This window comes from Lithobates pipiens, unplaced genomic scaffold, assembly GCF_037356315.1.
Source record: "Lithobates pipiens isolate NorthernLeopardFrog02 unplaced genomic scaffold, aLitPip1_a1.2 Scaffold_23, whole genome shotgun sequence".
NCBI lineage: Eukaryota > Metazoa > Chordata > Amphibia > Anura > Ranidae > Lithobates > Lithobates pipiens.
The window spans coordinates 312,849,288-312,866,813 of NW_027507785.1; the positions used below are offsets into that span (position 1 = coordinate 312,849,288).

At 43.3% G+C, this 17,526-nt stretch overlaps 1 protein-coding gene across 2 annotated transcripts in view; it reads right to left on the bottom strand.

Annotated features, from left to right (window-relative positions):
• Positions 1-17,526, bottom strand: part of PDE4B (phosphodiesterase 4B) — a 622,771-nt gene that overhangs the window by 287,999 nt on the left and 317,246 nt on the right. The gene's annotated exons all lie outside the window — the stretch shown is intronic.

Sequence of the window (17,526 nt, forward strand, 5' to 3'; positions counted from 1 at the left end):
AGCAATAATTCCTGGCATGGGGGACTTCACCATGAAAGAACCTCTTGCCCCGTGTCGTGTCGAGGTCTCCTGTCGCTGGGAGATTAACACTGTTGCTAGGCAACGTGGCATAACCTTGCCCCAGATTTTCTATCCATTATGAACCAGTCCATAAGGGAAGCGAAGACTAAAATACGCATCTGTAGGACATGATTACTGATAGACTATGGGTGGGCTGGAGAACTGCTGAACCCATCGTATGGGGGATTGGCTGATTTGTAGCTCCACAGCAGTTATAATACTACAAAACCCCTATATATATCATAAGCAAATACGGCTGCCCCATGTCCACACCAGGTCCAGGAACACCAACACAGTCCAAAGAAATATAAGAAACTGTTATGCCGCGTACACACGAGCGGATTGTATGGCGTACTTAGTCCGTCATACAATCCGACGGACAGTCCGTCGTACTTTCCACTGAACAGACTTGACCACACACGGATACACAAACAGTCCGTCGAAAGCTTGCGCGATGACGTGTACAGCACGTACGACGGGACTAGAAATAGGAAGTCCAAGACACAGCAAAGCACCCTTCCGCCGTGTAAATCCTTTCTGGGCATGCGCCATTCTTAGTCCGTTGAACTAGCATACTGACGACCGTATTGTACGCTGAAACCAAAGTACGACGGACAGAATTTCGAAAAAACCGAAATACTTAGTACTCCGGACTGCACGCTGAAAAAGTCAGCTGAAGCCCACACACGAGCGGATTGTCCGCTGAAATGTGTTTCGACGGACTAAGTACGCCATACAATCCGCCCGTGTGTACGCGGCATTAGATGGTTTAACTCCCCGGGATGTATCAAAAAATGACATATCAGTTTTGGGTGGAATGACCCTTGAACCCAGCCTTGATCTATGAAGGACATAACCTCCAATTCTCTTTTTTTCCAACCTGTTATAAGATAATCTCCAAACCCCTCCAGTTACCCATAAAATGACGTGACAAGGTTTTTGGAGTAAAATGGCCTCACGGCCTTTTATTAACAATTAACGTAATTTAAATGAATACAATTTTTTAAATAACCATCAACCAAACCTCTCTATATACTTTGGGGGTCTTCAAGGGCAACGACACACAACTTGGTCACTGAGAACAACTTCTTTTAAACTTTAGGCCACCAATCACAAGCCACTGACTCAGAAATGGTACTCAACATTCGCAGTGACCTATATTTTTACCCCTTCCTGGTTAACCCCTCGTTAACTGGAAGGTGCCTGAGAACCCCATACCACAGATGGGTCCCAACCATTTTATATATATATACCAGCCATCTTATCTTCCTCCAAAGACCCACCGCTGCCGGGCAGTCCTAACAGCCCCCCTGAAATACAGAACAAACATCGGAAGGGTGGGTGGGGATCTTCTTCCCCTCCGCTCTCGACTGACGTCACTTCCTCCTTCTCCTCCACCTTTTTCCTCAGGATGCCTCCCGGCTCCAGACCACCCCCCTTTCCTTAAAGGGGACAACTATCTACATTACACCCTGCCTGTCCTATGTTCAGCCCTGTCATGCCGTTGTCCTATCATATAGAGTCCCCCATCGGATAGTGTCCGCTGTGTACTGCGCATGTGCAGTGAACACAGATTCCGAAAATAGCCGAAGATGAACGGCGCCTGCGTCGTGAGTCCAGGTTATAGCCCCACCATCCAAATGGACATAGAGTTGGAATATAAAAGATCCGAGTGCAGTGAGGCCGAGCCCGAAGTGTGGCGAGCAAAGCGAGCCCGCGAGGGGCCCTCTAATTTTGCCAGCCCTATGTCCACTTGGATGGTGGGGCTACCACATCCACTCACGGCGCAGGTGCCATTCGTCTTTGGAGATTTTCCAAAGCTTCTTCTGCAGTGCTTGCACAGTACGGGGCGAACAGTATATGATTGCAGGACACTATATGCCAGAACACTGGCCCTCCAACCATTTCTTTTGTTCTTTTAACTCCGGGACTCCCTTTCTCAAACTTTTAAACACAGAGGAACCCTTCAAATAACTTTCCGGTCTCAAGGAACCCCTGCTAAAACCTATTATATCTACAACTCATGATACATTAATATGATGGTCAGTGGGAAGAATGCTCCTTATGCTTGTGGTCATTGGGAAGAATTACCTCCTTACAGAGGGCTAAAAAGATCAACGGTGTCAGTGGGACCTTATCTGAGAGGCAGAAATTGCTCATTGCTCAAGGAACCCCTAGCAACCTCTGGAGAAACCCTGTTTTAACCTCTTACAGCCCATCCCCAACATCCCTTTAATAGGGTCTTCTCTCTGGCAGACAGGAAGAATTGGTGGATCACGTGACCGATGTGATCGGCTGTCATAGGGGGTCACATGATCAGTGGTCCCGCTGGCTACCAATCAATAGCAAACAACAGGAGCTGTCTTTGACAGCTTGGCCACTCTGCTGGGAGCGTGCAGTGAGAAAGCTCTCCCGCCCACGGACACATATTTGCCGTGTTAACCACTTGTCTACCAAGGTACGTTTAAAAACATATGGTAGATAAGTTGTTGAATGAAGCTCAACTCAGCTGCTAGAGAAGGGCTTAAAGTTATTGTAAAGTTTTGCTTTTTTTTTTTTAAGTTAAAAATAGAAAACGTCATACTTACCTGCTCTGTTGCAGTGGATTTGCACAGAGCAGCCGTAATCCTCCTCTTCTCATGTCCCTCTTCGGCGCTCCTGGCCCCTCCCTCCTGTTGAGTGCCCCCACAGCGAGCAGCTTGCTATGGGGGCACCCGAGCCGATGGCACCGCGCTGCTGTCTTCTTAGCCACTGAGGAGGGGAGTCCCGGGCAGCCAAGACAATCTTACAACATTGATGGATCTAGATGGACTTCAGGTAGGTATTAGAGGGGCTGTGGTACACAGAAGGCTTTTTATTTGAATGTATAGAATGCATTAAGATTAAAAAAAAAAACCTTCTGCCTTTACAATCACTTTAAGCTGTGTAAGAGGCCCCAAAGTTTTCTGATCCCTGCCCTGATCCCATGCCAGCCAATGAAGATGGCTGAAACCCAACACACAGGATAATATGCTGATGCCGCCGAGGGAGTGTTGGGAAGGTGAGTCTCCTCCCTTTAGTTCCACTTTAAGATACAATCATAATTAACTATTGTCATTTATTGATTGTATCTTTGTCGCCACATAGTCCATATAATGTCTCCATATAATCTCATTGTTTGATCAATTGATATACAATCATATTCATGAACAAAGTATATCAGTGCTGCCGATCATTGCAAGACAATCGTTCATTTTCTGCCCTGGCTGATCCAAAGCAAGTCAAAATCAATCAGTAGGGAAGTTCAACGTTTTATGGATTCGCTCGTTTTGATCGTATCGGATAATAAAACTGAAGCATGTATGGCCACCATAATTGTGCATTTTTTTAGGGAACAACCGTATTTGAAATACTTTAGCTTCTCTGTAATACAACATTTGGAAACCCAAACATTAAAAATATAAAACATAATAACAAATATAATAATATGTATTTATTTTTAATTTTTTTAATTACTATTATTATTATTATTATTATTATTATTGCATCCATTTCATGCGCTTCTGGAAGAATGGTTAAACATTCCCATAGACACACTCCTAAACCTTGTGGACGGCCTTCCCAGAAGAGTTGAAGCTGCAAAGGGTGGACCAACTCCATATTGAACCCTACGGACTAAGACTGGGATGCCATCAAAGCTCATGTGCGTGTAAAGGCAGGTGTCCCAATACTTTTGACAATGTAATGTACAGTATTGCATTACCTTGTTTCTCAGATTGAATGCCCCCCATTGCACTAAAAGGCATAGTTAGTGTATTGCATTCTATTACATCATTTTAAAAAAAATCAGATTTTCAGGACATTTTGATGCATTGGTAGCTCATTATCTTCAGTGGGCTGCCTTAAGGCCCATATATACAGTGCCTTGCGAAAGTATTCGGCCCCCTTGAACTTTTCAACCTTTTGCCACATTTCAGGCTTCAAACATAAAGATATAACATTTTTATTTTTTGTGAAGAATCACCAACAAGTGGGACACAATTGTGAAGTGGAACGAAATCTATTGGATAATTTAAACTTTTTTTGGCAAATAAAAAACTGAAAAGTAAAAAAAGAAAAAAAAAAAAAAAAAACTGAAAAGTGGTGCGTGCAAAATTATTCGGCCCCTTTACTTTCAGTGCAGCAAACTCCCTCCAGAAGTTCAGCGAGGATCTCTGAATGATCCAATGTTGTCCTAAATGACTGATGGTGATAAATAGAATCCACCTGTGTATAATCAAGTCTCTGTATAAATGCACCTGCTCTGTGATAGTCTCAGGGTTCTGTTGAAAGCACAGAGAGCATCATGAAGACCAAGGAACACACCAGGCAGGTCCATAATACTGTTGTGGAGAAGTTTAAAGCCAGATTTGGATACAAAAAGATTTCCCAAGCTTTAAACATCCCAAGGAGCACTGTGCAAGCGATCATTTTTAAATAGAAGGAGTATCAGACCACTGCAAATCTACCAAGACGTGGCCGTCCCTCTAAACTTTCAGCTCAGACAAGGAGAAGACTGATCAGAGATGCAGCCAAGAGGCCCATGATCACTCTGGATGAACTGCAGAGAACTACAGCTGAGGTGGGAGAGTCTGTCCATAGGACAACAATCAGTCGTACACTGCACAAATCTGGCCTTTATGGAAGAGTGGCAAGAAGAAAGTCATTTCTCAAAAATATCCATAAAAAGTCTCATCTAAAGTTTGCCACAAGCCACCTGGGAGACACACCAAACATGTGGAAGAAGGTGCTCTGGTCAGATGAAACCAAAATCCAACTTTTTGCCCACAATGCAAAACAATATGTTTGGCGTAAAAGCAACACAGCTCATCACCCTCAACACACCATCCCCACTGTCATACATGGTGGTGGCAGCATCATGGTTTGGGCCTGCTTTTCTTCAGCAGGGACAGGGAAGATGGTTAAAATTGAGGGGAAGATGGATGCAGCCAAATACAGGACCATTCTGGATGAAAACCTGTTGGAGTCTGCAAAAGACCTGAAACTGGGACGGAGATTTATCTTCCAACAAGACAATGATCCCAAACATACAGCAAAATCTACAAAGGAATGGTTCACAAATAAACGTATCCAGGTGTTAGAATGGCCAAGTCAAAATCCAGACCTGAATCCAATCGAGAATCTGTGGAAAGAGCTGAAAACTGCTGTTCACAAACGCTCTCCATCCAACCTCACTGAGCTCGAGCTGTTTTGCAAGGAAGAATGGGCAAGAATTTCAGTCTCTCGATGTGCAAAACTGATAGAGACATACCCCAAGCGACTTGCAGCTGTAATCGCAGCAAAAGGTGGCTCTACAAAGTATTAACGCAAGGTGGCCGAATAATTTTGCACGCCCCACTTTTCATTTTTTTATTAGTTAAAAAAGTTTCAAAAATCCAATAGATTTAGTTCCACTTCACAATTGTGTCCCACTTGTTGGTGATTCTTCACAAAAAATAAAAATGTTATATCTTTATGTTTGAAGCCTGAAATGTGGCAAAAGGTTGAAAAGTTCAAGGGGGCGAATACTTTCGCAAGGCACTGTATATATATATATATATATCAACACATACATACATAGAAATACACACATATACATACATATATATATATATATATATATATATATATATATATATATATATATATATATATATTTATGGGCCTTAAGGCAGCCCACTGAAGATAATGAAATGCCAATGCATCAAAATGTCCTGAAAATCCGATTTAGTTTTTTATATATATATATATATATATATATATATATATATATATATGGGCCTTATGGCACCCCACTGAAAATAATGAGCTATATACACACATAGGGGATTATTTACGAAAGGCAAATCCACTTTGCACTACAAGGGAACTGGAAGTGCAGTCGCTATAAATCTAAGGGGTAGACCTGAAATGAGGGGAAGCTCTGCTGATTTTATCATCCAATCATGTGCAAGCTAAAATGCTGTTTTTTATTTTCCTTGCATGTCCCCCTCGGATCTACAGCGACTCAACTTCCAAGTGCACTTTCAGTGCAAAGTGGAATTGCCTTTAGTAAATAACCCCCATAGTACACACTTTTGTGAGCCGTCAAACTCAAAAACACAAAAAAACAAAAAAAAAAACAAAAACAAAAAATAAATACTAGGAAATAGCTGCCAGCACTCTCAACACTTCCTCAAAATGTGACAATATGAACATATATACCCAATGTGTGGCGCTAGAAAATATATACACTATACTAAAACTCTAAAATTATGTAATAAATAAACAGATAATAAGATATTATGTAAAATAATCCCAATTATAGTCCAAGTGCTCAGTAATAGATGAATAAAGCGCAAGTGCTCAGTGTGTATATGCACAGTCCTCAATATTGATAAGCAAGAAAAAGTCCATAAACATGTCAAAGAAAAAAAAAGAAAAAGGAAAAAAGAAAAAGTCAAACACATGGTGTCTTCATGCAATGTGCAGCAGCACTCTCCCCGCCTTAAAGTGGTGTTGCCACCAAAAAAAATAAATAGTTAAGAATTCTTAAAAAAAGAAATAATTGGAAATAAATATTTTTTTTACTCACCTCTAAATGCCTGTTGCTAGGGGGTCCCTCGTAGTCTGCCTCCTTCATTGCCCGGGCTGGTGACATTACTTCTCCTCGAGCCGCACAGTCATCTGGGACCTGTCACGTGTCCCAGATGACTGTGCATGCGCAGTGGGTGCCTGGCTGTGAAGCCACAGCCAGGTGCCCACAGTACATATGACGGCGCCGCGAGTGGAGCGGGGAACGAGGGGGGGCTTCGTTCCCCCCGCATCTCTGGACCCTGGGGCAGGTAAGTATCAGATTATTAAAAGTCAGCAGCTGCAGTATTTGTAGCTGCTGACTTTTATTTTTGTTAGGGGGCACCCCACTTTAAGACCCCTTTCACACGGGCGTCATCCGTTCAGTCAGATTTTTGCTAAGGAAAAAATAAACAGCGTTTTTTGTCCTTTTCTGTTTTTTTTTTTTCTCAATTAACTTTTTATTCTTTTAAACAATGCATTACACTTCATGCTGTACTGCGTCACATTAGCTCAACAAGAAAGTAAATGAGCAGTCACTAGGGGCCTCCCGCCCATTGGCCCACCACAGGGAGGTTTTTTTTTTTTTTTTTAAATGCGTATGTTAAAGCTTTTTTCACATACGTCCTCTCCTGTTTTTTTTTTTAAATAAAAGAAAAATGCAAACTTGTTCCATTTAAAAAAAAAAAAAACGGACGTGAACAGAAACGGATGTAAATGGGTGATGTTTGTTTACATACGTTTGCCCATAGGAATGCATTGCTGTCCGTTTTTCATCCGTCAATAGACAGATGAAATAAAAGACAGACGGAACAAACGCGCGAAAGGCGCCTCACATAACCCACATTGCAAAAAAAAATGTAAGTGGGCCCCCCCCCCCCCCGAAAAAGGCAACAAATATATAATTCTGCCTGAAACCCCCCCGACCTCCCCAGCCCATGGACAGGTCAGCCCTCTGCGCCCATCGCCGTCATCTCTAATATCACCGGAGAACAGACTCTTACAATTTACTAGACATCCTAGAATCGGTGGCGACAATGGAATTTTCTTAAAAAAAAAAAAAAAAAAACGCAAGAGAAAGCTTCCGTTTCCATAGCAACAAACCCCTGTCACCTCCGCCGCTTAGAATCTTAAGCAAATGACAAATTTGTAGCCCGTCCCTCAGATCGGTCTATTTTATGAAGCTAAATTGTTTGCCGGCTTTTCTGGTTAACTTTGAAAATTGTGCTTTTAACAAAAGATGGAAAAAACAAATAAAAAATACAACGCAAAAAAAAAAAAGGGAGGATGGGCTTAGATACTAATTATGTCTGGTGATGGGAAGGGGGAGGAATTTTTCAGCCGACGTATTAAACCGTATTATAATGAATTGGTATTATGTACTATCCACATTTCTTATGATTAGAAAAATACACGCTGTAAAAAAAAAAAAAAAAAAAAAAATAATTATACCCACAATGCTTTGGTTGGGTGGTTGGGGAACCATCGCTCTACCTCTGTGGGGCTTATTTCAAGAATAGGGGCACATTACCTGCTTAAGGATCACCCCACATACATATACTGCGGCAGGGTGCCCCTTTAGCGCGCAACCACGTTCCTGTACGTGATTTTTTTCTTCCGGGTCTGTCTCCGGCGACCAGCTCATGCTGTGATTGGACAATAAATTATTTATTTCTTTTTTTGTTTATAGCGCAAAAAATAAAAACCGCAGAGGTGATCAAATACCACCAAAAGAAAGCTCTATTTGTGGGGAAAAAGTGACATTGATTTTATTTTGGTACAACGTCGCACGACCACGCATTTGTCAGGAAAATTTATGCAGTGCCGTATCGCAAAAAATGGCCTGGTCAATAAGGGGGTTAATCCTCCCAGGGCTGAAGTGGTTAAAGTGGGACCAAACCGCTGAATGCATTGGCTGCCCTGCTACTGTTTTCCACTCCGCCATATTTAAAACACGTGCGCATATGTGCCACCAGTGTCTTCTAGGCGTCTAGCACTAGACATTGTTGGTGTCAGTGGAAGGAATAGTGTCCATTGTTGGTGTCAGTGGACAGAATAGTGCCCATTGTTGGTGTCAGTGGGAGGAATAGTGCCCATTGTTGGTGTCAGTGGGAGGAATAGTGCCCATTGTTGGTGTCAGTGGGAGGAATAGTGCCCATTTTTGGTGTCAGTGGGAGGAATAGTGCTAATTGTTGGTGTCAGTGGGAGGAATAGTGCCTATTGTTGGTGTCAGTGGAAGGAATAGTGCCCATTGTTGGTGTCAGTGGAAGGAATAGTGCCCATTGTTGGTGTCAGTGGAAGGAATGATGCCCATTGTTGGTGTCAGTGGAAGGAATAGTGCCCATTATTGGTGTCAGTGGCAGGAATTATGCCTCAAGGGCCAGATAAAGTCAAGCCTTAGGGCCGCAGCTTGGAAACCACTGATATATAGCATGGATTCCAATGGCTGTCATTCACACCACTGTAGTGCGTTCTGGTGATTCTTTCTGCATGGAATGCATTTGGAATTCAAAAAAAAAACACATAAAAAAAAAAAACGGAGTGCATCAAAATGCATCAAAAATGCACCAGAATGCATTAAAGCAAAAAGCAAAATGAAAAAGCAAACAGGCAAAACAAAGAGAGAGAGGAAAAAACGCATTGGAACATCGTATTGAAAACTATTGTATTGAAAAGACACACCCACCGCCGCGCACCCTTAAATGAGAATTGTATATATATATAAATTATGCATTAAACCCACAAGGGCTTTTTTTACCACTACTTTTCCTTTATATTTTAAAATTTACAAATGAAGCAATTTAGAATTTGGATGAAAGGTTTAGCACTGAAAACACTTTTTGAAAGATAAAAAGTGCATTTTATATACAACTATATAGATCAGACCAAAATGAGGGACAAATGAGTGACTTTCTTCCAAATCAGGGACATTTGAGAACAATGCAACCCGGATTTTGGGGAAGTGGGCTGGCCATCAGACTGAGGACATCTAGTGGAGAAAAAAAGAACTGTGGGGCAAGTCTTTGGATTGAAGGTGAATATTGCAGCCAAATGTGTTTTTTATTTATTTTTTCATCTTTTTTTCATTTTTATTTTGTGATTTTAGGCAAGGGCTCTGGTCCGGTCGGGGGCAGAGGCTGTTTAGGAATAGAATAGACACCTGTGCTTCTTTTTATTCTGCTTATCCATGGCTGAACTCCTGCCCGTCTCCGGATCTTTTATCTTCCATACGATTCTCCCCATCAATTACCCATCTGAGTTGCACTATAAATAGAGGCTGGCAGGTAAAATACGGTAAATGTAGAATCTTCCAAGGCTTGTACAGCCTCGCTGCTGAAGGGAAGACGCACGCTATGTAAAAAGATTTTGTGTTTTATATCGACGATGTGAAATGTTCTTTCTGCTTCTATAGCTGATCCTAAATAAGGATTAAATTTTTTAGAAAAGTCTTTGGTTTCCTTCCTGTAAATCGCTGTGAAAGATCTCCTTCTCTTTGTGCCGAGTGGTGGAGGGCGGTGGAGGGCGGTGGAGGGAGGCCTGGTTGAGCTCAGTACAGCAAGGATCAGGCTCATTATTTCAGATGATTACAGGTATGTGATCTGTTACAGACCTGAAATCAATCACCAAAGGAGTGACTTTTATGGCTTCAGGCAGACGATTGAGTGGGCAGATAGTCTAGGTGGGTAGAGGGCTAATGAATGGTACTGCTGGCTATGGCAGGGGGGGCGATGATAGCTGAACTCCGGTCTTCCAGGCTAGCACAATTATACAGGTTCCTCTCCTGGACTGAAATCGATCATTCTGATTTCACTGCACACTGAGAGCTTCTCACAATGTGCATTGACCACCTGGCCTTTGAAAGATTTACCCCCCTTCATGACCAGGCCATTTTTTGCCCCTTTTATGACCAGGCCATTTTTTGCCCCCATCATGATCAGGCCATTTTTTGCCCCCATCATGACCAGGCCATTTTTTGCCCCCATCATGACCAAGCCATTTTTTGCCCCCATCATAACCAGACCATTTTTTGCCCCCATCATGACCAGGCCATTTTTTGCCCCCTTTATGACCAAGCCATTTTTTGCCCCCTTTATGACCAGGCCATTTTTGCCCCCGTTATGACCAGGCCATTTTTTGCCCCCTTTATGACCAGGCCATTTTTTGCCCCCTTCATGACCAGGCCATTTTTTGCCCCCTTCATGACCAGGCCATTTTTTCCCCCCTTTATGACCAGGCCATTTTTTGCCCCCATCGTGACCAGGCCATTTTTTGCCCCCTTTATGACCAGGCCATTTTTTGCCCCCATCATGACCAGGCCATATTTTGCCCCCATCATGACCAAGCCATTTTTTGCCCCCTTCATGACCAGGCAATTTTTTGCCCCCATCATGACCAGGCCATTTTTTGCCCCCTTCATGACCAGGCCATTTTTTTGCCCCCTTCATGACCAGGCCATTTTTGCCCCCTTTATGGACAGGCCATTTTTTGCCCCCATCATGACCAGGCCATTTTTTGCCCCCATCATGACCAGGCCATTTTTTGCCCCCTTCGTGACCAGGCCATTTTTTTGCCCCCTTCATGACCAGGCCATTTTTTGCCCCCTTCATGACCAGGCCATTTTTTGCCCCCTTCATGACCAGGCCATTTTTTGCGATATACAGCACTGCGTTATTTTAACTGACAAATGCGCGACGCTGTACCCAAATAAAATTTATGTGATTTTTTTTCCCTCTAATAATTTGGTGGTATTTTATCACCTCTGCGTTTGTTATTTTGTGCGCTATAAACAAAAAAACAGACCACCAATTTTGAAAAATATTTTTTACTTTCTGCTATAAAACATATCAAACAAAAAAAAATTTAAAACATCAATTTTCTTAATAAAAATAGGGCAATATGTATTCTGCTACATGTTTTTGGCAAAAAAAATAAATTCACAATAAGTGTATATTGATTGGTTTGCGCAAAAGTTGTAGTGTTTACAAACTATGGGATATATACTGGAATTTTTATTTATTTATACTAGTAATAGCGGCAATCAGCAACTTATAGTGGGACTGCGATATTTTGCGGCAGACAATCTGACACTCACACTTTGCAAATTTACACTGTTATACAAGCTGTACACTCACTACTTTACATTGTAGCAAAGTGTCATTTCTTCAGTGTTGTCACATGAAAAGATGAACAACAAAAATGTGAGGGGTGTACTATATATTATATATATATATATATATATATATATATATATATATATATATATATATATATATATATATATATATATATATATATATATATATATATATATATATATATATATGATTCTGCGCAGAGTGGCCACCCTGTAGCAGTGGAGCTACAATAGGGCAGTTGTTTAATGGTTAAAAGCCACTGTAAGTCCTGCTGTAGGACATCCAGCAGCATCTACCTCTTTCCTCTCCAGCCTGTCTGTCCAGAGCCATTGGCAGGAGTGGGAGCCATTGGCTCCTGCTGCTGTCAGTCAAACTCCTATGAGGACAGAGCAGGTCTAAGCTGTGCTGTGTGTGTCTATGCATGCACAAAGCCCAGCAGGTGCCCCCGGGGGCACATGTAGGGGAGGGGAAGCCAGGACCACGAGAGGGGGAGCCTACAAGAGGAGGTTGGGGGTAATATCATTGTACAGAGCAAGTATAACATGTTTGAAGTGGGGTGCCCCCTAAAAAAAAAAAAAAAAATTGAAGTCAGCAGCTACAAATACTGCAGCTGCTGACTTTTAATAATCGGACACTCACCTGTCCCAGGATCCAGTGATGCAGGGGAACGAAGCCCCCCCCCCCCCCATTCCGTTCGCAGCGCCGGCATTCTTACTGTGGGCACCCGGCGCATGCGCGAGCGGCGCAGGGCGCAGTGATACGCCGCACAGTCATCTGGGACACGTGACAGGTCCCAGATGGCTGTGCAGCACGAGGGGAAGTGATGTCACCAGCCCGGGCGTTGAAGAAGGCAGACTACGAGGGACCCCCTAGCAACAGGTATTTAGAGGTGAGTAAAAAAAAAATTTCCAATTATTTTTTTTTCTTTTCTTTATGAATTTGAAGCTTTTTTTTTTGGTGGCAACACCACTTTAATATTTTAGGTAAAAATAAAATTATTATCCTTTAGAACCACTTTAATTTTTGCACTTATTAAACCGATGTAACAAAATACTTCTAGTTATATAGTCAACTGATCAAAAAGGAGCAAATAAGATAAATTCATAGTGAGGGCTTGCAATAATTACATTGTTATTAGGCATCTGGATGCTGGAGCTGGGAGACAGCAAAATAGTTGAATGTAACTTCCAAGCCATAAAAAGTAAGTAAACCTAATAAGGGGGAATCATTGCAGGACCTTAAAGCAGAATTCTAGCAAAAATTAACAAGATAAAAAAAAAACAAAAAAAAAAAAAACAGTTTTTGCTGTGATACTCGCCTCCAATCCAAAGATCTCCCCCACGGAACTTTTTCTTTGTCACTAGATGTCCTCAGTCTGATGGCTGGCATCATTCAACCCACTTCCCCTGAGCCCAGGTCATCCTGGACCTGCCCCCCAGCCTGGCCCCATGCTCCCCCCCTATATACCTGGAAAGGAGGAGCATTTGGGACAGATGCATATAGAGGAACCGATCTCTCCATTTTTCTCCTTCAGCCGCTGAGAGGGAGAGGAGGAGAAGCGGGCATTCAACTAACCTTCCAGCATGTCTTTGGATTTTGAGTGGAAACCCCACACGGACAGAAAACATGCAAAATCCAGGGAAGTAGTACTATGGTTGGGATTTGAACCGATGACCCCAGTGTTGCTAGGGTGAAAGTTCTAACCACTTAGCTGCCCACATGTGTATACGATCCGATTGGCTCCTTGTGCTGCTTCTTCCTCTTGCACTCCAGCCCTGCTGTACAAGAGGCTGATACTGGGTCACATTCAGGTACTTACACTGCTTGTATTTAGAAAAATCAATGTAATGATCTATTGATTTTTACAGTGCCGCACACATTTTTTATCTTTTACATCTGCCATAGAGTTCGATTTTAAGACCGAAATTTTACTATGAGTGTCGTTGTGAACTGGTTCTCTTTAAAAAACAAAAAACAAAAAAATAAAACCCCCAAAAAACAGATTTGTTATTTTTGCCTGTCTTATAAGTGTCTTCCATGGAAAGCCAGGGAGGTAATTGGCGAGTAATAGCATCTCATTAGCATACAGCAGTTTGGCAGCAGGTCCCCGAGTGTTCCAACTGATAAGGTATCTATGGTAACCGTGCAGCGCGGTGCTGACGGAACACCGAGGAAGGAGTAATCATCTGGACGCGCGGAGGGACCGTGTCCTGAAACCCTGCAAATGTTCATTATCATTGCAGGAGAGGTAAAAAAATGTAAGCGGGGGTCAAAATGGTCAGCGCTAAAACGTTACTTATCGGGGGGGGGGGGGGCTTCTGCTGTTAGAGGTTTACAACAACAGGGGGCGTGCCCTGAAAGATGGAACTTCATCCACGTTTTCTCAATTTCCTATTTGGCCCTGAGAATGATCCACAATAAAATGTTTAAAAGGTGAACACAAGCTACAGAAACTTTTCATTTAAATACATTCTTCAACAGCTACAAAGGATACACGCCCACTTTGTTTGCATCAAATGCCCTGGCAAGCCCAGATATTACTTTTTTAAATGTAGCAGTGACATCATCACTGTGCTGTACATAGCCCGTGCAGACAACAGATCTATGGGAGGGGCTAAGCAGGCTCCACCTACTACAGGCTGCCTGCAAAAAAAACTACAGGAGGGGGGGCTGAGACAAGACCAGTCACCCCGCACAAGGAGAGAGAGCAGAGCTGTGGGAGGGACCCAACAGGCTCCACCCACTACAGGCTGCCTGCAGAAAATGACAGGAGAGGGGCGGAGACAAGACCAATCACCCTGCACAAGAGGAGAGAGAGCAGCAGTGAGTGATGGGAGGGACCCAGCAGGCTCCACCCACTACAGGCTGCCTGCAGAAACTACAGGAGGGGGGCGGAGACAAGACCAGTCCCCCCTGCACAAGGAGAGAGAGCAGCAGTGAGCGGTCTTTATTACAGGAAGGGAAAGTCTCACACTGGATTACTGCACAGATCTGGAAGAAATACACAAAGATCACTGAGATTCAACAAGAATACACATGACAAATTTGATTATCCCAGAGTTCAGCTTTAAATTATAACTAAAGGCAAAACTTTTTTTTTTGTAGTTTTGGATAGAGTGCAGTTTGTATTGCTGTCTGTGTCCCGGTTATAGGAGACTCACCCTCTCTATTTGTCCTTATCATTGAAAGTGAAATTAAAAGAAAATCCCAAATTTTGGGTTGTCACCAGAAAAGTAATGGAGGGGAAATCTTCCAATGGGGACACTAGCTCTGGTGACCTGGGGCCCCCGAGGAATTCCCTTAATTTGCAGGAATTTCCCCACGTCCTGTTTGGCTATGGGAAGGAAGTGAAGGGAAATCTACACAATGGGACTGCACCGATCTGGACTTTGCCGTTGGCAGCAATAAGCTCTGATTTGCCATGCGTTTTGACATGTCAAATCAGCCTGATGTGAACGGGGGCTACAAAAAAAAAAGACCCTCTATGGGGCAGTAATTGCATTCTCCGCTCCTGTTGGGGAGATTTCCCCTTACTTCCTGTATCAATGACACCTGTAACCAAGACAGGAAGCGAAAGAGAATTTCTCAGCAATAGAAACAGCTGTAAGTAGAGTGGGAACTCCAAGCACACAGCTAAACTGTTTTACTTGCCAAAGAACCTGAAGAAGATTCTGTTCAGCTGGTCTTGTGATTCTGGCACCCTCTTTAGATGGCACCGCCATCTCCTGGACCTGTCTGCAGACTATGCTGGGATAAAGAGGAGGAGCCCTAGGTCATCCCGGTATGCTCTTTCCTCCTGTAAGCATGCACCTTCAGCATCAGACTGACAGCACCGTGCAAATCAGCTAATCCCTGTTTGGCTCAGAGTTATGACCCTCCCCCCCCAATATGAATAGTTCTGTGCAGAACATAACAGGAAGCTAATGCCAAAATAAATTCAGGTGCTTAAAAATATTAGTATTTCTTTCTTTTCTATTTTATTCAATTAATTAAATAAATTTTTTTAACCCCTTAGCGACCTTCAAGGGTTTTTTAGATGTCAGGAGGCGGGGTCTATGATCATGTGACCGCTGTGATTATCTGTCATGGCAGTCACATGATCGGTAAGCTTTCCATTAGCCTCTAGGAGCGCACAGGGTGCGCACTCTTGGCACAGCTGTGTTGGCAACGTGGTACGCAAATATACGGCAGCTCTGCGCCAAGGCCCACCCTTTTTTTCTGCCACCGTCTTCAGACTGATGCTCAGTATCATTCAAACCCATTTCATCTGAACCCAGGTCATCCCGGACGAGCCCCCAACCAGTGACAGGACAGTGAAAGGAGGAGCAGCACAGAAATTAGCTCACCTCTGTGTCACTCCGCTCTCTGCTCCGGCTTTGTGTGCTGCTTCTTTCCTGCTCTACAGGGCTGGTATCAGGTCACATTCAGGTACTTAAAGTGGTGTTGCCACCAAAAAAATAAAACTACTTAAAATTCGTCAAAAAAAAAAAAAAAAAAATAATTGGCAAAAAAAAAAATTTTTACTCACCTCTAAATACCGGTTGCTAGGGGGTCCCTCGTAGTCTGCCTTCTTAATTGCCCGGGCTGGTGACATCACTTCCCCTCGCGCCGCACATTCACCTGGGACCTGTCACGTGTCCCAGGTGACTGTACGGCGTATCACGGCGCCCTGCGCCGCTCGCGCATGCGCAGTGGGTGCCCGGCTGTGAAGCCACAGCCGGGTGCCCACAGTATGCATGACGGCGCCGCGAGCGGAGCGGGGAGCGAGGGGGGGGCTTCGTTCCCCCGCATCGCTGGACCCTGGGGCAGGTAAGTGTCCGATTATTAAAAGCCAGCAGCTGCAGTATTTGTAGCTGCTGACTTTTAATTTTTTTTTTTAGGGGGTACCCCACTTTAAGCTGCTTGTATTTAAAACCACATTTAATGGTGTATTAATAAATACAGAGCTGCGTTATTTGTGTCTTTTATTTGGAGTTCAGTCCTAAAAGTCGCCCTTTGTTATCACTGTCTTTACATGCATCTCGGTGACAGCTGTGTTCCAGACTGGGTGAGACAAGGTCTTGGAGGGGGTCACCATCCTGGAGCAGACGATGCAAACAACGTTACCTTCTTCGACAAATCTGATCGTTTGTCTGCCATGGGCTCCTGTCTGCTCCTCCCCTCCACACATCGGGACTGAGATTTACGAGGATTGAATTAAAATGGAAAACACAGCGTGAATAAAAGAGGCGCCGGGACAGTGGGTTGCTAAGCGGCGAGCGAGTTTCCTTGGAGGTGAAGACGCTGCCAAAGAGGAGGTCATTCATCTAGAAGACGACACGTTTGCAAACCTCATTAGGACAATACTTCTCCTGCCTGCAAAATGAAGCCACTCCAGGAAGGAGAGCTGAGATTTCACAAACGGAGATTCATCAACAAAACAATTAGATTGAAAAAGTGCCATTTAAGTCCACTTATTGATTCCGTAAAACATTTTTTTTTTTTTAATTCCTAAATCTGACCATACACTATACAATTTGATTGTACAATTTCACTTAGGTCTAAGATTTATCATCAACTATGTAGTACAAGGGCCTGCTTGACTGGATACAAATAGAATGGCTCTGACCATCTCTTGTATCATGTTCGCAGCCTCTGACTATCTCTTGTATCATGTCCACAGTCTCTGACATCTCTTGTATCACGTCTGCAGTCTCTGACCATCTCTTGTATCTTGTCTGGAGTCTCTGACCATCTATTGTATCATGTCCTCAGTCTCTGA